The 24,560-nt window shown below is 41.7% G+C and overlaps 2 pseudogenes across 1 annotated transcript; one reads left to right on the top strand and one right to left on the bottom strand.

Moving 5' to 3' along the window:
* Window positions 1–9,361: 9,361 nt before the first annotated feature.
* On the bottom strand, window positions 9,362–10,132 carry LOC147445095 (uncharacterized; annotated as a pseudogene).
* Window positions 10,133–13,707: 3,575 nt separating this feature from the next.
* Window positions 13,708–18,373, top strand: LOC147445094 (uncharacterized; annotated as a pseudogene). Its single transcript, XR_015190138.1, has 9 exons — window positions 13,708–15,169; window positions 15,254–15,369; window positions 15,451–16,241; window positions 16,313–16,427; window positions 16,513–16,873; window positions 16,970–17,406; window positions 17,505–17,635; window positions 17,824–18,050; window positions 18,133–18,373. The product of XR_015190138.1 is annotated as an uncharacterized LOC147445094 (transcript).
* The last annotated feature ends 6,187 nt before the right edge of the window (window positions 18,374–24,560 follow it).

The following is a 24,560-nucleotide window of genomic DNA, read 5'->3' as shown; positions in this document are numbered from 1 at the left end:
GAGGAGGCGGAGAAGATAAATGCCGATTTGAACGACCTCCTTGTGAATAGGGAGAGCAAGCTGAAGCAAAAAAGCAGACATTCCAAAAGCAAATAGAAGAGCTGAGCGTCCAGCAGACAGAAGAGCAGTTCAGCACCGGGCCAGCAGCCATGGAAGAAATAGATTTAGAGAATGTGGCAGATCCAGTGGACACACCCATGCAAGAGGAAATCCTTGTAGGAACCTCTCAAGAGCCACAAGATCTGACACAAGAAGAAGAAGAGAAGCTGCGAAAGGCCATAGAAGCGAAAATCAGAGACACGGCCAAAGAAGCCTTGGAATGGGAGCATAGGGTCTTTAAATCAATGACTATTCAGAAGATAGACGCTAGCAACCTTCGGCGTGAATGGCTACAACCCTCTCTCCCATATCCTCTGCTAAAGTACGAAGCTGCCACAATCAATAAAAGAATCAAAGAGGAGCCAATAGTGCCACTGTACAAAGCAGACATCTCAAAGCCTGAAGGGGTAAAGTTGATAGTCGACTCTCAGCCCAGGTGGATAAAGGCATGGCTGATAAAGTATCCACAATATCTAATCCATCTGGTAGAGGCACCAAAAGTCATCAGAGATAACCTAAGTTTCTGCCCTCTACCAAGGATGCGGATGTGGAAGGCCCATGAGCTATGCAAAGAAGCCAACCTACTTGGCTAAACTATCCGAAGCTGCCAGGCTCGAAGGCAGGCGAGAGAATAAGTGTTCAATACATGGTGAAAACCCTAACGGACGCCATCAAATTGTCATTGGCTCGCTTGACCTATCTTGCATTATGATGAGAAAGATTTGCAAAACACTTTTGGCAGTCTTCAAGACATTCAAACCAGGCCAGGCGAAAGACAATATCTTCTTCTTTCAAGATACATACAGATGTGCATACGATCTGTCTGGTCAGCCTTCCAAGGAGGTGATACATGCATTGTATCAAAGATTCATGTTTTTGCCATCCTATCACCTCCAGGCCTTTGAAGAAGCTTTCTACACCAACTTCTTCACAATCAGCACTGACATATTCGGCCCGACACTACTGGCTCAATATGCAAGATATGAGTCACTGCTCAAGATGAGAGAAAGCCTAAGATGAAGAAGCAGCTCAACAGCCATGTCGGGGACGACATGAGCAAGGAGGGGGGGAGTGTTAGAAGCTAGACACACCCTACAGAAAATGACTGCTCAGCAGATTATTATTTTTTGTAATTATTCATTTATTGAGAAAACTCGACATTTCACCTTTGTAAATATTGGGGCTTACAGAAGTTTCCAGATTGTATCCAGTTTTGACACTTAGATTGAGTAGATGGTTAAATTGGAACATTAGGGTTTGAGAATTGTAAGGTATTTATACCACTTTTTGACCTTAATGAAAAACCTTTTGTCATTTAAAAAAAGTTTGAAGTCTGTGAGTGAGCGTACTGTGTACGAGAGAGAGTGAGAGCTTCATCTTGACGCTACGTGCGCACCGGTGGTCGGAATCGAGTGCGGAGAAGTGCATCGTGTTTCCCCCGACGAGAGCTACGCACCAATATTTACATTGCGTGCGTACGGTCCGGTTTTGTGAGCTCCATCTATGAGCTTCATCTGGTGATTCGGTGAGCATACGTTGTCCGATTTTGCATTGCAGCATATCCACGTGTTCGCATTGAGTAGAGCTACACATTATGCACTTTAGTTTTCGGAAACGATGACCTGCAAATTTTGGCCAGACATCCTATGTGATTTTGCACCAGGTGTCTTAGGTTGGGATTTTGGTTCATAGACCTTAGGGAGAGTGACCTATTGGTGTTGGTAGGGTCTCCTTCAAGTTCTGTGGTGTTTCGAGATTGTTTGATGGGTATTCGGCTCTAGAAAGCGTTGTAGGTAGTTTCCTCTTATGCACTCTTGAAGGCTGTAGCTTAGAGATTGGGTAGAGACCTCTGTAGGAATTAGTTAGGAGTCGGTCGAGTGTAGGTTGACACCCTATGCTTGCTTCCACACGCATGCGGGTCGAGCTTTGTCCTTAGTTGACAAATCTTGTTAGGTGAGTTCTCGTTGTGCTGACGTCCGTCGCGGCGTATCCGTCCAACATGCTCAAATGGACATTTTGAGCGCTAAACGGCTTCAAAAGGGAGGTAAAACCCCAAGACACTTGATAGAAATACTCCAAGGATGGCAAAGAATCTACAACAACAATCAAAATTGAAATCCGACATAAAAATGCATGCATGTACGAACATAAATTTCAGCTTTCTCTTTGTCACCTACTTTGAGCTCTCCAGTTCACTATAGTGTGCTCGATTCAAGCTCTAAAGCTCCTCTGTTCAAGATTCTGCATAGTATGCAAAATCTCTACACATTGTAAAATATTTGTTGTTTCCTTCACCCCCCCTTCACCTAAGGCTGCAACCCTTATCTCTGAAGCTCCTTTGTTCAAGCTTTTGCACAGTCTGGAAAATCTCTACATAGTGTACAATATCTGTTGTGTCCTTTACCTAAGGCTGCAAGTCTTACCTTGTTCTGAAGCTTGTACACGCATGGGGAAGGAAGACACCACCGTAGCTTTGATACCACTTTTGGAATGCATGGTGCGCGCGGAGTGTAAGGGAGAAGAAGAGCATACATAGAGTGTTGGTGGAGCTCAACATGAGGATTAACCCCTCACCTCTCCTTATTGTTTTATATGATCAAAAAAATAGATAAGGTTAGTATGGTCGGTGTGATAGGTGTTTGGCCAGTTGGCCTTAGCCCTCTAATAGCTATCAGGTGCCACTTGCAGCAGCAGCATGAGACATTGTTGATTGTAGCCAATGATGCTATTGATCGTCGCCACTACCAAACGCTCCCATTGGCCACAACTGTATTGCCATTGAGTGCAAGGTACCATCACTGCCACCTCTCGCCCGCTAATGCTACCCGTGCCAAAGTTGCCAACACTCACAACTCTCTCTCTCTCTCTATGTGTGTGTGTGTGTGTTCTTTGTATTCATAGAGAGCATTAATTATTCAAAGGTTTCAAGGGGTTAAGCTAAGTAAGGAGATCTTCACACGTGCAGGCAAAAAGTTTGGCTATGAAGTTTGGATGGAAGACAAAGCTCTTAGCATGACATACTCTCGCAAAAGCAGATATATATTACAACACACTGACTTTGACACCGGTTCATGACCCTCAGAAGAGAGGGGATGGCTATTTTTTTGTATTGCTCATTTGTTAGCGTTTATTTTTTCAAATCTCCATCAATTTAATTTTTTTGCATTTAATTTTCTAGAAAAATATAAAAATATATGTCCATCATAGTGTATCCCTGTCACCCTCTAGTTTTCTAGGTTTTTCAGGTTTTCTCTCATTGGTTGCAGGCTTAACCCCCAATGAATTATCTGGCTATAGATGCCAGGTTCTCTCTTGTTTTGGAGCACACTCGCCAATCACATTATGTGACCCATAAATCCCTCCACGCTTGTAGACCTTGTCCTTGGACCTGGCATAACCATAGAGGCTATCAACCCTAATGACCCTCTTCTGGCCGACGAGCCAGACTTTATGGGTACCGATATTGTTGAGCGGGATGATGAGGACCTATTGGATGATGGTGATGACTATGATTTAGCAGACCCTATCGACATCTTGACAGAGATAGAGCTCTCTAGTGGGATGTTTAAATATTTTAACGCAACATTGACTACCTTAGAAAAAGTCCAAGCTGACGTAGTCAATATGTTACAGAGCGTCTTCACACGCCTATATGCATTGATAGCCTCTTCAATAGGCTCTCATCTTCCTCATAATAGGAGAGCTCTCATGGCATGAGTGAGCATAGCCTCACATGTAGTCATGGGACTCTGGGCTGATGTGCCTACGAGGCCACTTGTAGAGAGAGCCTCGTTCATTTGTGTCCTCGATTGACATTATGTTGATCTAGTAGTGTTGCATGCACTTTATAGGTGGTGTGATTCGCTCCCGCAACATTGGTGCTATTGTTGGGGACACAAGGACTTGAGTAGGTAATCCTACTAACACTTGTGTGATGGTTGCTTGCTTTAGTTTTGACTAAAGAAAGCATTTTTCTTAAGTGGATCCGAAAGACGATATTCCAAGATCAAGTGGATAGCTAGGAAGCGCGTGTCTTGCCGAGGGTTTGCGACTAGATAGATTAGTTAGGATTTGTAGTATTATTGGTAGATTAGAGTAGTTGTTGGTGGTCAAGTGATTTGTGAGGTGATAAAAGCGTTTGTTAGTCCGTGTGTGATAGTGAAGTGCTTTTCTACTCATAAATGAAAAACCCCATATGATGTGTAGGAGTAGCTTTAGGTAAGTGATGTGATTTTGATCTAGAGCTATTCATCACTAATTTATTTGTTGAAGTGCTTGTTTGCATTCATAATCTTTGAAAAGTCTGATTTTGAGGGAGAAATTGCAATAATATTTTTTTAAAACATTTTTTCATGATTGATGCTGTGCATATAAGAGGGCATGTGCAAGGGTTATGTGAAGAAAAATTGAAATTATGCAAACTTGGATATCATACATGTATGATGTCTCAAGAGGCATTTGGAGACCGAATTTGACAAATCTAATTGCACTAGAGTGTTCAGAAGGGGTGTTTTACCCTGAGTACACATTGAGACTAGAGTTTTGACCAACTCTTGATACCCAAAAGACAAAAGACGGACTTTCAAAAACGGGAAAAAGAGAAACTTGTGATTCTGAGCATATTTTTTCATAAAAATTGGTAGAAGTGCTTGAAAACTAGTGCTAGAGACTTGGGGATGCTTGTGAATGAATTCTAACAAAAAATTCATCAGCAAACATCATACACGTATGATATCTAGTAAAGGGTAATTGTGGCAGCAAAAGTGACCTTTTGACTTTACACCTCTATTTTGCATGCTGTGTTGAGCACATACACCAGATTTCATTTCATTTGGGCATATAGATTGGGTATTGACGGGATTTTACTTTTTCGAGAGATTTCCTTGTTAAAAACTGATGATTTTATCTAATTTTGATTTCCAAAATTTGTTGTGAACACATAATCAGGATCTACATACGAAGGGACACTTGGGGTAGAAACAGAAGTCCATTCTAACCACCTAGACATCATACGTGTATGATGTCCTAGAGGCCAGATATGAGGTCAAAAGACACATTTGAGTGCACCCTTGTGATCTAGAGCACTTAGGAAGCATAATGGCCAAATTCCATTGAATTTGAAGCTTGTTTGGGCTTGTTAAGGCTGTAAGACAGATCTAGGAAAATTGGATGCTTGAATTGATCATATCTAGCACAAAAAGTGTTGGATTTGAATTCTGGAAGTTGTTGTGGGTTACCAGTGTAGTGAGGACCTCTGGAGTGAATTTTGCTTCATTCTGACCAGTTAGACATCATACACATATGATGTCTAAAGGAAAACTTTAGGGACCAAAGTTGACATTAGAGCATACCAGGGTGTTTAGCACCACAAGACAAGCTTATATACCAAGTTTCATCCAATTTTGAGCACGTAGACTTCATATGCGTATGATGTTTCAAGTCAAGATATGAGGTCCAATTGCACTTTTGACTAGATAGGAGGTTTGGAAATGATGTGTTAAGCTTGTTTGCAAAATTTCAACCCATTTGGACACATATCTTTAAATCTAAGGATATTTTTGCAGATCCAAGAAGGTAAAGGTGAAAAAGTACTGATTTTGAGCAATTTTGACATCCAAAATTTGATGTGATCACATATTCTTGTTGTATGCATCAAGGAGCACCTTGGGTAGAAGCATAAGTGAAATCTGAACCAAAAGATATCATACATGTATGATATCTAAGAGACCAAATTTGGGTCAAATCAGACATTTGAGTATACCCTAGTGTCCTAAAGCATAAAAGAATTCCCTAGCCAAAATTTCATTGCATCTAGAGCTAAGGCCTTTGGTCTAAAACATGCCAGAAGATACAAAATGGGCAAGGTTTATGCTTGTATTGATCAAAACTTTCACAAAAAGTGTTCAAATTGAATTCTGAAAGTTGTCAAGAGTTGCTTGAGTGATAAAGAGTCTTGGAAATAAATGTCACTTCATTTTGCCACAAAAGACATCATATGCATATGATGTCTCAAGTGCCAAATTTGAAGTCAAAACCTGCATCTGACCTTACAAAAGTTTTTGCCCTCACAAGATAGGCCTAGAGACCAAGTTTCATTCAATTTGGATCTTTTTTGGCTTAGTTAACCTCCCAGGGAAGTTGCAGGCAACCAAACAGAAAAAGGACTGATAGACCTGCCTAAAAGTGTTAGAATCACAAACTAAGACTTGAAGTGGTTAGAGCACATCAAGGAGAGTTTACAATTAAAGTTTGGAGCAATTCTGAGTCAGTAGACAGCATACACGCATGAAGTCTCCAGGCACAGGTTTATTGTTTTGGCCATAACTTGAGTTTCCAATGTCGGATTGAAAAACTTTTATTTATCAAAATGTTACCCCTGAAGAACAATCAAAGATCCTTTGGGTCATCCATGGTTGGTCAACGCTCAAAAGACTTCGTTTAAGGCCTCAAAATGCGTCCAGAAATTAGGGGTGTCTAAAAGTGACAATTTAAGAAAATTGTGAGGAAACAATCACGGTTTTGGACATAGTTTGGACTTTTTTCTAACCAAAGTGCTTGAACACATCGGTATAAATCTTCTTACATCAAGCTAGAGTTCTTAAGTCCAAAAATCATGTCTAGTTTGGATTCAAACTCAGCTTATACAAGCTTTGGGATCCCAGTGTGATAGAGGAACATCCGCCCATAATGGATCTTTCCAACTTGCAGTTGATAAAGACCAAGTTTGTTGGGAGATTTCGCATGACAAATCATGAAAGTGAAGGAATGTATAGATATGTTGACGATAATGAGGTCACCCTTTATAGGTTGTCACAGCTATACTCGGAAGAGTTGATGGATTACAAGCTCTTATATGTTTATACATACAGAGTCGACATTCAATGGAAATCTATAGTTGTTGACAAGTATGGATGAGAATATAGACTTTTAGAAAGCACAAACCCACGGACTGCATTAGAAATGGGTGGATATTTTGTTAATGAAGGACCACATATATCTCCACCAAACACAAGAATTCCTACGAGAATTCCAAAGAGGGAGCCGCGATTTCCTTCTAGAGCGATAACGAGAGATGAGGTGATCACAAAGATGGCATACATGCCTCCTCAAGTGAATCTCCCTAAAAGAAAAATCTCCAATAGAATGACCAATCCCTTCAAAGAAGAACCTAAGCATAGTAGAAGGCCTTAAGCAAGAGAAGGATTAGGAGAGTCCACAGTTAGACTTGTAGACAATCGGCGAGTTAGACCATCCCAACTCCAGAAATGGATAAACAAGAAATACTTTGGTGATAAAGATCCGAGAGATCACGGAACGGCTTTCAGAAGAGTAATTAGAGCAGAGGAAGTTTTGGATTTTGCAACACAATTTGTGGGATTTGGACTAACTCTAGATTATGACACGGCTACATGGTTCGACTCAGTGGAAAGACGGTATTTTGAGACTCTAGATGATCTGTTTGAGGAATTCATCAAAGAATTCTTGTAGAAAGGCATAGCTCACAATACGGTCTCACAAATTCACAGATTCAAGCAAAAAAAGGGGAATCAATACACAAATCATCATTACAGCTTAAGAGATATGTCAAGTTCTATCCGAGAGCGGAACTACCTACGCAAGCATGATTGATGCTGACCTTTATTTAGGGAATGAGACATACGGGTTTTCAGAAGGATTTGCATATGATAAGGAGCCCGACGCTAAACAAATTGGTCATAGAAGCTCTTTATCTAATGGATAACTGTGAGGAATATAAAGAAAACGATTACAAGATGGCACATCCTCTCAGCACAGTGATTCACAGATGAGTGAGTCCATTGCAAAACCAACGGCACCTATCGATCGAGAAAAGTTTAACGACAAAACGGTGAAGAGGTTAATTCCTCTTGTAATTTCTAATTTGAGGGAGCCTAAGTGGTGCAAAATTGAGAGAAAATGGACAAACCATACGAGCCTCGAGCAAAAATGAGAAATCAGTTGAGCAGATAGAAGCGAGCACAAAGTAGCTTGAGACAACCCCACTGTAGTAAAATCAAGCCCCATGTATTTAGGGTTTAATACTTCTATGACAAATACTCCAGTGCACATAGAGAAAGACGATCCTAAAATCGCGAGAGAGAGAGAGAGAGAGAGAGAGAGAGAGAGAGAGAGAGAGAGAGAGAGAGAGAGAGAGAGAGAGAGGAAAATTTTTATAGACCTTCATGAATGGTAATACTCCCTAAGCAAAAATTGGTAGGGCAATGGAAAAATTGCATGCACCATGATTTCTTTTAAATCATGGGAAAAATTTATAGGGAGGAAAATTTGTAGAGAGCTTGTGTGTGGGTGTGTGTGTGTGTGTGTGTGTGTGTGTGTGTGTGTGTGAGAGAGAGAGAGAGAGAGAGAGAGAGAGAGAGAGAGAGAGAGAGAGAGAGAGAGAGAGCGGATTTGAGATGTACTACCTTTGCAAAAGGCCCAAATGATCTATGAGAGAAAAACATACATTAATCATACCTATGATACAATTATTTGAAACACGAATGAAACAAAAGAAACAACCTGAAAAGATTATGAGTGGTGGGTACAAAATGAGATAGTGACAAGCTAGAGGGGGTTTGAAGTGTGTGTGTGTGTGTGTGTGTGTGTGTGTGTGAGAGTGACAGAGAGCATGCCATTCAAAGTTGACCATTGGAAAGCAATGGAGATTGCAATATAGACAAGAGAGAGTGCCATGGTAGAGTTGCAAAGTTTGCAAAACTCTTTGAATATGTTATGGATGAAATCTATCATATTCTTGAAGGAATAACCTAGAAAAAAAAATGCTTTAGTACCTACCTCTTACAAAAAGTTTATGCTGATTCATTTCAAAAATTAGGTGCTGAGTGGGTTACAAAATGCACTAAGTAGGAGGAACTAAATAACTGCAGTGATCTATAGACTATAGGTTTTGCTATCTTGTCTACCCTTCCAAAAACAAAATAAGACATCACCCAGGCTATAGCCCTTATAGCTGATTAGGTTGGATTCTGACTGCCTTTGTTAGCATATCCTTAAGAATGGCCTTTGGAATTCGTGCTTGATGGATATGCATGTTGTTGTTGACATCTTGTCCAAGTACAATCAAGTACACAAAATAAAGATGCTTGCAAGCAAGAAAGGATGCTTTTTTTGCCAACCTGCCTTGAAAATCAATGCACGAACAAGATGGGACATTCTGAATTATAACTTCTATGCATGATGTAGGGGATCTACTGTGACCTGTCAGTAGTTCTATGGTAAAAATCTATTTCTCTCCTTCCACTTCTACGCGGCTTCCAGTCAATTTTGTTGACATTTCTAATGTTGCATTAACTTGAGCATAGGCAGCCTTCGATACCCCTGGTCGATAGGGATAATTTTGATCTTCATTTTTGTTGGCATGGGGCTCTCTCTGATGCACTTCTTTGGGGATCAATGATTCCGTTGACACTCCAATCTCAAATCCTGCCTTCACAAGTGCACAAGCTTCTTGGATGTTGAGTTTGGTGCCCTTTGCAATAGGCCAAACATGCGGAGCGCATTCTGGTGGGTGTATGATGCTTGTGACCATTCTCCATGTATGCCTCACATCTGTGTTGCAAAAGTAGCAAAACTTTTGCTTCCGCCAAGAAGATAATTGACAGTCACTCCAAAAACATGGAGCTAGGTCTCCCGGTCTCTGCCTCAATCCACACTTCTTACCAGCTGTCCAATGGTCACACTCCACTCTACTTGATGTTGGTATCCTGTGAATAGCCCACTTTGTGTCATGGACGTTTTGCTCTAGAGCTTGCAACAATTCACTGCATGGTTGCTCATGTGCTGCATTTGACGTCTTATCTTGCGTGACATAATTATACTCAGGCCTGTGGCTACAAATGCTTGTATCCATATCCATTAATGGTCGCTTGGCACGCATTGTCCTCTTCTCACCCTTGAAATTAACTCTGTTATTGAACATTGGAGTACCCATGGAAGCATCATCCACTGCCCTAGAGGTGGCTGCTGGTGATGGACTAGTCTGCATCCTTGACATGGCTCTGTCAACTAAAATTTCCAATGTTGGCCCCCCTCCAATATATTTACCATCCAAGAAGGCTAGACGCCGGGCACACTGAAGATAGGCATTAATAAGATCAGTGACACATGCATCATAAAGACTAATTTTTTGCTTGTACCCCTCTCCAGCCAACCAACTTGCATGTTTGCTCTCAGAGAGGTTGGTCCTTGGAATCAATGCATTCATTATGGGCTCCACATCCTTGACCATCATATGTCCCCAATGGCTAACCTTGAAATGCCACCAACTCAACCAACTATCTAGCTTTGGTATGTTTTTATCTGTTGTCTTGCCTGTTGCCCACCAACTCCTAATCCTACGAAATTGCTCGAGTGCCGCATCTGTTGTTTCAGACAATCTCCACTTCTCACACATCTCTTTATGCTTTGATTGGTACTGGGAGTGGATATACCTCTGTGTGTGCACCCTCAAATTATCCTCCCAGTGCCATAGACAAGACCTTTCCCTACCCACCATTTCCTTCTTGTCCCCGAACACATATCTCACTGCATTCCAATTTGCTCCTGCCTCATCTGACATGAATCCTTGAAAATTGGCTGGCCTATCTGTGTGCTCAATCATAACCTGGTTCATAGATTCCCAAAACATTATTTGTGCTTCCTCATCCTCTTCTTTGAACTCGCATGTGGCAATAGTTAGAAGCTCTCCAATCCTAATAACATTACAAAGCCATGAGCCAAGGTATACAATAGTTTACACAATTAGTATCCACATCCACTTATTTATTTTTTAATACTTATTTGTTACTTACGTGTGATCATAAACATGTGCTCCCATTGTGTGCCAGCCTCCTTCTATTCGATGGACATGGTCAAAACAAACCCATGATAATCGGAGGTCTTCATGTCCATCTCTATCCATCCTTCTGACCACATCTACTCCTGAACCTGGGCCAGTAGTAGACATCTTGAATATGAAGGACCGCTCTTGTGATGTTGATGCTTGCAACGGAAATCGAGAGCCATGGAAGAACTGAAAGTGGCACTTTCTCTTTAGTTCAAGAATTGCATCATATCCATCACCCATTGGTCAAGTGGTCCTTCTACACTGCATCACCATTTGCTTTACCCTACAACATACATAATCATGGGTGAACCAATTTTTCAAGAATACAAGTGTTTTGGTGCTTATAAGTTGAAAACTTACTTCTTCATGTTGACAAGGGTAAGCAATTCTTGGGACATCTCATGGACCTCCTTCTCACTTATAAAATCCCCACTTGTAATATTGTCATCTGTGAAGGCCTTGAGCACCATCTCTCTAGCCAATATCATTTGTACCTTCCTAGGGCCTGCTCTATTGTCCATTGTCACTGCCTTAGCTACTAAGGCTTTTATGTTCCGAATTGATGCTCTAGACATTCCCTTAGGGACGATGTGTTTGTGCTTGCCATGGTGCATAAATAGCCTACTATGGCAAGAATCCCTAGGCATAAAGTAGTAAACTGTTGCTGGACAATCTTTCACATACATGGGAACATGCTTGCAAAAAAAGCATTCCAAATTTCCATAGCTCCCCATGGCTAGGCAGCCATTCTTTGGGAGCTTGGACAACTGACCATTCCAATGTTGCTTGTTAGTTTGATTAGTTCTGCTCCTAAATGAGCATCACTCATTCATACATTGGAAAACCCCTCCACAAAAACTCTTCCTAAGGACAAAAGATTTTTGAGTTCTTGTCTGAGTTTGTGGTTTTGTCCACAAATTTCCCTCATACTTTTGCTCCATACCCTCCATTGCCTTCCCCTCAATCATTTCATAGATGCAGAATTCTTGGTAGGTTTTTGGTAGATCTTTGACCTTGCCCTTGTATTCACACTCTTGCATAATAGTGTGAAGCACATCATTGGGAGGGAGTGTACGGATGATCTGGAATGCAGAAACTGCTGTCTCAAAATTTAGAGTTTCTTCATCTAGCTTATCAAATTCAACATGATCTTCATTTTCCTCATCATCATCAATTTGTCTGCAAGAGAGCAAAAAAAATAGTGAAGAATTGTTCAAATTCAAACCTTCCAAAATGATCTTGGACTTACATGCACTTACATTGGTGCAGGTGATGGACCAATTGGAGATGACTCAGGGGTCTGAAATATGTCTTCTAGTCTTGCAGTGTAATTTTTAGATAATGATTCCTCCAAGATGAAGTATGCCTCCATATAAACCCCCGCATAGGTGGGAAGAGGTGCCAAAACATTAAACTCTTGTCCCTCCTGAACAAGAGCCTCGACAATGACCCTAGTTGTACCACACAACTTCTCTTGCAGGAGCTTGACGGGAAGGAGGCATTTTCCATGGATGAATGGAATGTTGATGGACTGTCCGGACACAGATTGCAAGAAAATTTTAGCTTCCCTGCATAAAAGAGAACTTTCAATCAGATCAACACCATATCCATAGTTAATAATTTTGAGTAAATTGAACACGTGTCAAGTCAATCTGTACCAACAACTCTGTAAAGTTAACAATTTCACATTCATTCAAAAACACTACTGTTTCAATCCGAGTTTTTTTTAAAAATGAAATTCTGACAAATGCTTAAAAAATGTTAATCTTGAGAAATGTTTTAAAAAACGTTAATCTAGCGAAATGGTTGTAAAAGTTAATAATTTCACAGACATTCGAAAACACTACTATCAATCCCAGTTAAAAAAAAAAAAATGAAATTCTGAGAAATGTTTAAAAAATCTTAATCTTGAGACATGTTTAAGAAACGGTTGAATAAAGTTAGTTTGGTTTTTTAACTATATTCTAACTTTTCAAAACATTTTTATTGCCCTTCAAATGTTCAACTTTTGAAATGCACACTGCTTATTCTTAATCGTTCATATTGTTTGCCTGGTTTCCATCCTTTGCAACGCCATGAGGAAGGCAAGGCTCTTGCAAACGTCGCCACTGGCCAAATACTTCCACCCCTTAAGCCCCAAGAAAACAGCAAAGGTAAGCTTAACCTTTTGATTTAAGGACCATCTTTCTCAAATCTTTAAGCACGCTGAGCGCGCTTAAAGATCTGAGAAAAGAGAAGGTGAATTTGACAGCAAATGAGAGCATTTGAGTTGAGCATAGGTGTGAGAGGAATGGAAGATTCGTGTTGCTGTGTGTATTGAGATGTTGCTGTGTGTATTGAGCAGGTGGTAGCACTGTTGAAGCTTGCATCACTACTAGTTCGTGGTAGCAACATAGCTCAGAGAGAGAGAGAGAGAGAGAGAGAGAGAGAGAGAGAGAGAGAGAGAGAGAGAGAGAGAGAGAGAGAGAGAGAGAGAGAGAGAGAGAGAGCTCCTATGAGAGACACTGTGTATAGTAAAGCTCCCTTAACACCTCAAATAGCGTGAGATGCAGGGTGTGAGTTTTCGATGGAGAACTGGAGAGCAAAGCCAGGAGGGGTCAGCGTGACTGCGAATGGAGAACACACACACACACACACACACACACACACACACACACACACACACACACAGAGAGAGAGAGAGAGAGAGAGAGAGAGAGAGAGAGAGAGAGAGAGAGAGAGAGAGAGAGAGAGAGAGAGAGAGAGAGAGAGAGAGAGAGAGAGAGAGTCACTTACATGTTTGCAGAAAGAACAGATAGATTCTTCACATAAAGCTCCAGGAGAATGGAGAAGAGCAAAATGATAAGTGGTAGTATAGAGGTGGTGCGAGATTTGTAAAGTGATAAATGTGCCAGCTGTTCTGATTTCAACTTGCCATAATGACTCTAACACACCACAACTACCCATAATTTAGTTAATGGCTGGAGCGAGATTCGTGGTGATAAATGTGTCGACCGTAATGATTTTAACTTGCCATAATGACTCTAACGCAACACAACTACCCATAATTTAGTTAATGGCTGATGTTGTCCTTTCCAATGTGTCCGATTCAGTCATTCATATGGCTTTTAACTAGATTTCATATAATCGAGAATTTTCATTGTTTCAAAGTGTTTATGCACTTCACAAGATCGAATTGTGAGGATGGTAAGTGTGAGGCAGATATTATGAGTATGGTAACTATGCCTAAGAGAAGGAAAATTGTGCAGGGTGCACGGGATTCTGGAGCAACATACAAGAGAAGAGGTAGACCATCAAAGCAGGACAACTTCAATAGGTCAATTGCAAGAGCAGGTAATCAAGAGCATTCTCAAGTAAGTCAAAAGGATGCTGAAGATGTTGAGGAAAATGGTGGTGCTGAGGAGCTGGTTGATAGTATTGTTCATGACTTGGAGCAAGAAAACGTTGAGAAGGTAGTGGATCAAGTTGCTATTGAGAGAGAGGAGCAGGGAGCTGATACTCAGAGAACTCAGGAAGATGATCATAGTGAGGAGGTGGTAGTTGAGAAACATGACCAGGTGACTAAGGGGCAACGTGATGATGAGGTGACTGAGGGGCAACATGATGAGGAGGAGGGGCAACATGATGATGAGGTGACTGCGGGGCAAGATGATGAGGAGGAGGGGCAACATGATGATGAGGTGACTGAGGGGCAACATGATGATGAGGTGACTGAGGGGCAACAAGATGATGAGGTGACAGAAGGCCAGAATATCTCCAATCTTGCAGGGGGGAGAAGAAACAAATTAGAGGTGTTTGGTAAGATCCTTGAGATCTCTACACCACAGGGATTCCTTGAAAGAATCAGAGTCACATTTTCTGGACCACCCCCTAGGATCCCATTATGCAGGTTACTGTCTAGTGAAGCCATTAGAAAAGTAAGCCCTTCCACCGAAAGATCACTCACAAGAAGTTTTATTAAGATGGGAGGATATCTTGAGAGCAAGGGAGCCTTTACTGTCTCCATTATTGATCTAGAGGGGGAGGAGACACCAATCACTCAAGAAAGGATAGATTCTTGGGATGACTGCTGGAAAACAATTAATGAAAGATTTGAGAGGTCCCTTGATTTAGAGACAGAGTGGGGACCCTACTTGAAAGGAAAGATGGTCCATGTTCTGGATGGCAACAATCGTCTGCATGCATGGATGGAATGCATTAGACAAGGTATTCTTTAACTTAATCTCCTTTAAGAACTTTTGTTGTGTTGATTGCACTATTTTAATATAATTGTACAATTATGCAATACAGGGTTTGAGAACGACCTGTCTAGACATTGCTCTGTGGTCTGCCACTTTTTGCAGTTTGCAAAGACTGATGTGGGGGAATTAATGTTTTCCTTGGCAAGATTGAACAAGTAAGATGATGTTGGGCATCTACTATTCTCCTTGAAAATTTTAATTGTTGTCTTGGAGTTATTGAATTCTTTTTTGTTTTAATGCTACAAGATGAACGATTATGCATATGTGCCAACCACATTTGGAGATAGGTTGTTCCAATTGAAAAGGCTAGGAGAGGCAGACAAGACTACTCTCTTGGATGGTTTGTCTATTGAAGACAGAGCATGGGTGGAGAAAGAAATGCAGGTTGTTTCATCTCGGGGGAAAAGGAGTTGGTTTACACTCCCTGTGAAAATAATGACATGGTTGCTCTTTAAGGATGAGATGGAACAGAAGATTGAAGAGTTGGCTAAGGGAATGGATGAAACTGGTAGGGCCAAGGTGATAAAGAAGATGGAGATTACCTATAGGGGAAAGACCTCCAAGTATGCAAGGATTGCAGATCCTGCAAATGGAGAGAAGTTTTGGTGTGCTACTCTGTCCTTGCCTTGGCATGAACCGAGTGCGCATATTGCGACTGAAGAGAAACTCAACATGATTGGAAATGCTTGCATAACAGATGTGGATAAGGCACACATTGTGAAATTGTTAGATAGCTCACAAGTATCAATTCGATCCTTGGAGTGCCTTCCCAATGACAAAGCTAAAGTTAGGGACTGGCTCCACATGTATTGCTTTTGGTTGCAAGTCAATCAATATGGTCTAGGTCTATTACTAGACATTCAAAATGCTGATCGAGTAAGGCTACCATTGGAACATCGATTCAGCAACTTTGTCATGCTTTGCCGAAGAAAGTACTTCAATAGAGCATTTCGCGTTGTGCAAGGTGGCATTAAGTCGACCAATGCCATGAATGAGCAACCCGGATTACACAATGCAACCCGTCGAGTTGTTTATAGGTTTGTTAATTTGTATGGTTCAATTTTTTAGTCCTCATTAAACTAGTACTCAGTAGTTGGTGTGTGTTTAGATGGCTACTCAAGGAGATTGCACAACACATGCTTGATGAGATGCCCCCCTTGGCAAGTGTATGGACATATGTAGATAACCCTACGTTCATGTATTCCGATGTGAAGCTTGGAAGGGTAAGCGATGCATTACATTGCATTTTTTATGTTAACTCTTAACGCATAGGGAGATTATGCTAAATAATAGTTGTTGATTGTGCAGTCCTTGTCCACCATAGAGAAAGCCAAGTGTCCGTGGTGGCTAGACATGGTTAAGAACCATGTTCCGGATGAGGAGTTGGAATTATTTCAGCAACATAAAGCAGCCCTTCAACTTACAACTACTACGAATAGTGTCCTGGAAGAGGAGATGACGGCAACTTCTCAAGTAGTAGCATCCACTGCATCAGCATCATTTCGTAAGACACTTCCTATAAATCTTGGTAGGGAAGTCGTACATAGGGCATTACAAGCAAACAAGGCTATAGAGGATGGCAAGATGCAAGGGCAACATCAAAGCGCAAGTAGCAGTGGAGGGCTAAGAGAAAATGATGACATAATCAATGAAACATTGGAACCTACAGGTAGTGTTGATGCCTTTGCTTTGTCTATCTAATATGATCCATGGAGTGTTGTGATTGTTGATACATTTTCTTAAATCTAAAAGCTTTGATTTGTAGGCACTATTTACGTTTTCAACATTTCAGTTGAAGAGCTTGTTCATATTATTGAATATCCCCAACAAGCAGAGCAAATGGGGCTTGAGGTGTTAGAGGCCTTCAATGTAGTTTGTAGCCAAGGCACTGTGAAGGGCACTCAGCTAGACTTGTGCATAGACCTCATATTTGCAGATTTTCCATCTAATGTGGTTGTCGAGGGATGCTTTTGCAATAAAGTTCCGTTTTGGAACAAGATAGTGGATAACGTGTATGACACCACATTTCAGCTTGCAGACTCATGCTTGAGTGATAGGGGGTTTTTTGTTTTTTTGTACACCATGGAGGAAGGGGTGAAAGTCGAGCAAGCTGGCAAGCAAAAAGGGTTTAAGATATTTCATCGTCAGGTTGTGAGATGCACACCACCTATTGGAAAGAGGTTGGGACCCATTGTCACACAGGTACAAGTAATTGATTCTTGATTTAATGTGCAATAGAATTTAGTGTGGCATCCTATTCTTTAATGACATGTATGACATAAAGCTTTCTATTTGAATAGGTGAATTGCTTGATCTTGTCTGCTTTTGTTCGTTGTTCGACAACTTGTGTGTATCGTATACATCATGATCAGTTGCCAGAATTGAAACTTGGTGGTGACCTTCAATTTGGACAGGACCTTATCTTCGATATGTGAGTTGACTCTATCATTTACTTGTTTATATGCCTAATCCATCATATATATATATATATATATATATATATATATATATATATATATATATATATATATATATATATATATATATATATATATATATATATATATATGCCATTAAAGTAAGTAAAATGTGTATTCAATGTCAGAGTACCTGAAGCAGATTTAGTAAAGAGGAAAGGAAAGCCATGGAGGGGTGGTTGTCAAAGAGGTCAAAAGCTTGTGAAGTACATAATCGCACTTTTTAGCTGTCCACAGGATGTAGTCCTTGACATATTTGCTGGCACGGGTACACTTGGCTTGGCAGCTGGCTTCATGGATAGACATGTCATTATGTTTGAGAGGGATGAGCGCATATATGATCGCTTGTTGAAGCCATTTGGAGTCAAGGTATGTTAGGAGTAGGTTCGTTGAAAATTATAAGTTGATCAACAAGAGGGTATGTATTAAGCAATTGTGTATTTTTTTGCAGATGGATTGATTTTAAAGGGTCGCAATGTAGTTGAAGATTGGATCCAGCCAAGCTTCACATTTTCTTTTTGCTATTCTCTTAGATGATTGTGCTCAAACTTAGACTTAGTGGCAGTGTTGTAGATTTCTTCAAAACTACCTTTCTTTTATGGTTGTATAAGAACGGTCGAATATGGTACTCGTGTGTTTGATGGTTGTATAAGAACAGTCGAATATGGTACTCGTGTGTTTGATGGGGCTGTTTTTTGGGATAAAAACACTAATTCTTTAGGCTGATTTGGGGCTAATCTGGGGCTGTTTTTTTGGGCTAAAATCGCTAATTTTGTAGGCTGATTTGGTGGCGGATCTGGGGCTGATCTGGGGCTGTTTTTTGGGGCTAAAAACGCTAATTCTTTAGGCTGATTTGGTGGCGGATTTGGGGCTGTTTTTTGGGCTAAAAACGCTAATTCTTTTGGCTGATTTTCGGCTGATCTTGTCTGGGATGTCGTCTCATGGAGTGCATTGACTACGGATATGCCCAACATAAGCGAAAAAGGCGAGGAAGCTTAGGGCTGTTTTGAGCATATGCAATGCAAGGACGCCTCTCCAAATGCGATCACCTAATCTTGCATCTTCATGGCATATGCCATTACGCAAGACACTAATATGGGCAAAATAGTTCAGATGATATTGTTAGTCAAGGGCTATTGAAAAACGATGTCTTTCTTGGAATTGCCTTGGTCGACGTGTATGCCAAATGTGCTCTATCTCAGCAAGCACAAAAGGTGGTCGAGGAGTTGCTTGTCAGGGATGTCGTCTCATGGAGTGCACTGATTGCGGGATATGCCCAACACGAAAAAGGCCAAAAAGCTTTAGGGCTGTTTGTAGCATATGCAATGCGAGGACTTCTGATGGAATGCACTGATTGCGTGATGTTCTCAACACAGGAAAGGCCAAGAATAGGAGCTAAAAACGCTGATTTTCTGGGCTGATTTGATGGATCATTTAGAGGCTAAAAACGCTAAGTTTTAGGGCTGATTTGGTGGTTGATTAGGGACTGATCTTGTTTGGATGTCGTCTCATGGAGTGCATTGACTGCGGGATATGCCCAACACGAGAGGGAAAGGCGAGGAAGCTTAGGACTGTTTTCAGCATATGTAATGCAAGGACGTCTCTCCAAATGCGATCGTCTACGCTTGCATCTTCAAGACATGTGGCATTATGCAAGAGGCTAATATGGGTGAAAGAATTTCGATCATATTGTTAGGCAAACATTTTTGGAAAAAGATGTCATGCTTGGCATTGCCTTGGTCAACATGTAAGCGAAACGTGCTCCACCTCAGCAAGCACCAAAGGTGGTCGATGAGTTGCTTGTCAGGTATGTCATCTCATATAGTGCACTAATTGCGAGATATGCCCAACACGGGAAAGTCCAAAACAGGGAGCTAAAAATTGCTGTAATTTTGGGCTGTTTTGATGGCGGATTTGGGGCTGTTTTTTAAGGCCAAAAATGCTAATTTTTTAGGTTGATTTGGTAGCTGATTTGGGGCTGATGTGGGGCTGTTTTCTTGGTCTAAAAACGCTAATTTTCTAGGCTGATTCGGTGGCGGATTTGGGGCTGATCTGGGGCTGTTTTTTTGGGCTAAAAACGCTAATTCTTTAGGCTGATTTGGTGGCTGATCTTGTCTGGGATGTCGTCTCATGGAGTGCATTGACTACGGATATGCCCAATGTTGGAATTAGGGTTGCAGAGAAACACACACAGCTTGGAGAAGACGAAGGAAGCTCAAGGCACACAATAGAGAGTATGTTACTTAGTGTGCAATGGAAAGATAGATAGCCCTAGAGTGATGGGCGTATATACAATGCACGGGGGAAAAAAACCTCCTAAAGAGGGAAAAAATGCCCCGGCGGTCCTAGTGTGTTCACACACATCACTACCACATGTATATGGTAACAAATCCCCCCTGGAGTGATGCGGTGAACGAGAGCTGGCACATGAGTAAAGGGAAGTGCCATGCCCTGAGGACAGGATCAGTCCACAAAGGGGAGTAAGCCCAAAGCTTTGCGGAAAGCTTCAAGCTTCTCACGAGACAATGCCTTTGTGAAAAGATCTGCAAGGTTGTCCTGTGTTGGCACATAAGCCAAGCTGATCTCTCCTGCTGAGAGCCTCTCCCTGACATAGTGGTAATGCACCTCAATGTGCTTTGTGCGAGCATGAAAAACTGGGTTTCTCACAACTGCCAATGCGCTCTGACTGTCAGTGTAGATAGTGTTGGCAGTGTCCTGTCCAACACCCAAGTCAGCCATAAGGCGTCTGAGCCATACACACTCAACCGTAGCTGTGAAGACTGCCCTGTACTCAGCCTCACAACTCGAAGTGGCCACAGTAGGTTGCTTCTTGCTCAACCATGATATACATGAACTGCCAAGCATGAAACAAAAACCACTTGTGGACACTCGCGTGTCAAAACAACCAGCCCAATCTGAGTCCGAAAAAGCATGTAAGTCTGGCGGCAATGATCCCCCCTTGGGATAAAACAAGCCAAGATGTAAAGTGCCACTAAGGTAGCGGAAAATCCTCTTGACAGCCTGCCAATGCTTAGACCCTGGGCTATGCATAAATCTGCTGACCTGCGAGACTGCAAACTGAATATCTGGCCTTGTGTTGCATACATAAATGAGGCAGCCAACAGCAGTTTGGTAAAGAGTGACATCAGCAGGATCGCCAGCATCATGTAGACTCAACTTCAAACCTGTTTCCATGGGAGTGGCAATAGGTTTGCAATCCTCAAGTCCAAACTTACATAGCAATGTCTCTATGTAACTTTTTTGACACAAGGCAATACCACCATCACACTGCTTAAACTGTATACCCAAGTAATGATGCAACAGCCCCAAATCTTTCATCTTGAAAGTAGCATTCAAATTAGCCTTAAATTCAGCAATATGTCTCTCATTTGGTCCAGTGATTAGCAAATCATCAACATAAAGAACCACAATGAACATAAACATTTGGTCCTCAGCAGCAAACATCTTGAACACATCTGTGTTGTTGTTGTCAGCCATGGTAAATGCTGCGCCTGATGTGAAAACTGCCCGAAAATAGGAGAAATGGAGCGGGAACAACTTGTGCTATATAGCACAAACCGTAGAAGACTATAAGGCACCTGTTATGCAGAAAACGGCACTGACAGAAAATCTGCACAAAATGACGAAATAGCCTGTGCAGTACTGCCCGTAGTGGAAACGGAGGCCGAAATGAGCCCAAATCAAAATTCTGAGCAGACCAAGCTCTCTGAGCTATCCCAAAATATTTGTCGACCTGCGAACGCTCGCCAAAGCTCACTGAAATCGGAGAAAGTGAGCAGGCGTGTGCTGGAGCAGCTGGCGACTAAGCCCGAGAGGACGTGACCTGCTCTGATACCAATTGTTGGAATTAGGGTTGCAGAGAAACACACACAGCTTGGAGAAGACGAAGGAAGCTCAAGGCACACAATAGAGAGTATGTTACTTAGTGTGCAATGGAAAGATAGATAGCCCTAGAGTGATGGGCGTATATACAATGCACGGGGGAAAAAAACCTCCTAAAGAGGGAAAAAATGCCCCGGCGGTCCTAGTGTGTTCACACACATCACTACCACATGTATATGGTAACACCCAACATAAGCGAAAAAGGCGAGGAAGCTTAGGGCTGTTTTGAGCATATGCAATGCAAGGACGCCTCTCCAAATGCGATCACCTAATCTTGTATCTTCACGGCCGCTATGCCATTACGCAAGACACTAATATGGGCAAAATAGTTCAGATGATATTGTTAGTCAAGGGCTATTGAAAAACGATGTCTTTCTTGGAATTTCCTTGGTCGACGTGTATGCCAAATGTGCTCTACCTCAGCAAGCACAAAAGGTGGTCGAGGAGTTGCTTGTCAAGGATGTTGTCTCATGGAGTGCACTAATTGCGGGATATGCCCAACACGAAAAAGGCCAAAAGGCTTAGGGCTGTTTTTAGCATATGCAATGCGAGGACTTCTCATGGAATGCACTGATTGCGTGATATTCTCAACACAAGAAAGGCCAAGAATAGGAGCTAAAAACTCTGATTTTCTGGGCTGATTTGATGGATCATTTAGAGGCTAAAAACGTTGAGTTTTAGGGCTGATTTGGTGATTAGGGACCGATCTTGTCTGGATGTCATCTCATGGAGTGCATTGACTGCGGGATATGCCCAACACGAGAGGGGAAGGCGAGGAAGCTTAGGACTGTTTTCAGCATATGCAATGCAGGGACATCTCTCCAAATGTGATCGTCTACGCTTGCATCTTCAAGACATGTGGCATTATGGAAGAGGCTAATATGGGTGAATGAAATTCGATCATATTGTTAGTCAAATATTTTTGGAAAAAGATGTCGTGCTTGGCATTGTCTTGGTCAACATGTAAGCGAAACGTGCTCCACCTCAGCAAGCACCAAAGGTGGTCGAGGAGTTGCTTGTCAGGTATGTCATCTCATGTAGTGCACTAATTGCGAGATATGCCCAACACGAGAAAGTCCAAAACTAGGAGTTAAAAATGATGTAATTTTGGGCTGATTTGATGGCGGATTGGGGCTGATCTGGGGCTGTTTTTTTGGGCTAAAAACGCTAATTTTTTAGGTTGATTTGGTAGCTGATTTGGGGCTGATGGGGGGCTGTTTTCTTGGTGTAAAACCGCTAATTTTTTAGGCTGATTTGGTGGCGGATTTGGGGCTGATCTGGGGCTGTTTTTTTGGGCTAAAAACGCTAATTCTTTAGGCTGATTTGGTGGCTGATCTTGTCTGGGATGTCGTCTCATGGAGTGCATTGACTACGGATATGCCCAACATAAGCGAAAAAGGCGAGGAAGCTTAGGGCTGTTTTGAGCATATGCAATGCAAGGACGCCTCTCCAAATGCGATCACCTAATCTTGCATCTTCACGGCCGCTATGCCATTACGCAAGACACTAATATGGGCAAAATAGTTCAGATGATATTGTTAGTCAAGGGCTATTGAAAAACGATGTCTTTCTTGGAATTGCCTTGGTCGACGTGTATGCCAAATGTGCTCTACCTCTGCAAGCACAAAAGGTGGTCGAGGAGTTGCTTGTCAAGTATGTCGTCTCATGGAGTGCACTGACTACAACATATGCCCAACACGGGAAAGGCCAAAAAGCTTAGGGTTTTTTTTAGCATATGCACTGCGAGGACATCTCTCCAAATGCGGTCACCTATGCTTGAATTTGAAGGACATGTGGCATTATGCAAGAGGCTATTATGGGTGAAAGAATTCCAATGATATAGTTAGTCATGCATTACTGAAAAACGATTTCATGCTTGGCATTGCCTTGCTCAACTAATATGGGCGAAATAATTCAGATGATATTGTTAGTCAAGGGCTATTGACAAACGATTTAGTGCTTGGCATTGCCTTGGTTGACATGTATGCCAAATACGCTCTATGAAAATGTTATATAATGGACTTGGGAGTTGGTTGACTCTCTTACAGTGTTTTATGGCTCTCTAGCTTTTATAGACATGTAGAATGTCTTACTCTATTTAACTCATGAGCAATATATAGGTTTCTCACCAAACTTACCATCTCCCTCCAACTAGGATTTTTTGTGCATGCCGCTCGCTCCTATTGCACTTAGATTCTTGATGGTAATAGTTGCTAGCTCTCATGGGCTCGCTCAACGGCCACCCCCTAGTATGATATATGCTAGGAGAAGGTGTGTACATCCTGTTCCAATAGCACCTACTCCACCTAGATACGTTACGGGGATTGCGCCAGGACCATTAGGAGTTTGAAGACCATAGCCTGTCTTAGGACGACAACCTCCATTGCCAGGTGCTAGAATGCCTGTAGACATGAGATACATGCCGATGATGGAAGCATCTAATAAACAAGCGTTAGTACCAATTACAATGTATTATAACCACCAAAGAGGGTACTGCCCTTCGAAGCGACAGAAGATGAGAGAAACACATGGAATGGTGAGGCTGGTACAACCTTCACCTCCTGCGTTTTGACATGGAAAAAGAAGGTATTGTGAATAGAGGCTTAGCTAGGTCAGAGCCTATTTACATCCAAGATAAAAATTCAAGAAGAAGCCCCTCAACCAGAGTGTCACAAAAACTATGACAACCACTCGGTCAAACAATGTTCTCGGACGGAGATTACTCAGGTAAATGCCTATTGTCTTGACTGTGGTTTCATTCACTTGATCCTTGACTATCCAAAAAACCCAAACCAAATCAGAAAGATCACAATGAATGTCTCAGGAATTGTTCAGCTATCCAATAGATTTGAAAATGAAAACGTCATATCAGTTCAAGTAGTTACAAGAGTGCAAGCTCAAAAGGAAGCTAATGAGAACCCAAAGACAAAGAAAACGGAATCAAATGCGACTCTACAGACAAGTGAACCAAAGACC

This window comes from Adiantum capillus-veneris, chromosome 13 (assembly GCF_014529385.1).
Source record: "Adiantum capillus-veneris isolate H3 chromosome 13, ASM1452938v2, whole genome shotgun sequence".
In the NCBI taxonomy this organism is placed as follows: domain Eukaryota; kingdom Viridiplantae; phylum Streptophyta; class Polypodiopsida; order Polypodiales; family Pteridaceae; genus Adiantum; species Adiantum capillus-veneris.
This window is presented reverse-complemented; position numbering and strand designations above follow the sequence as displayed.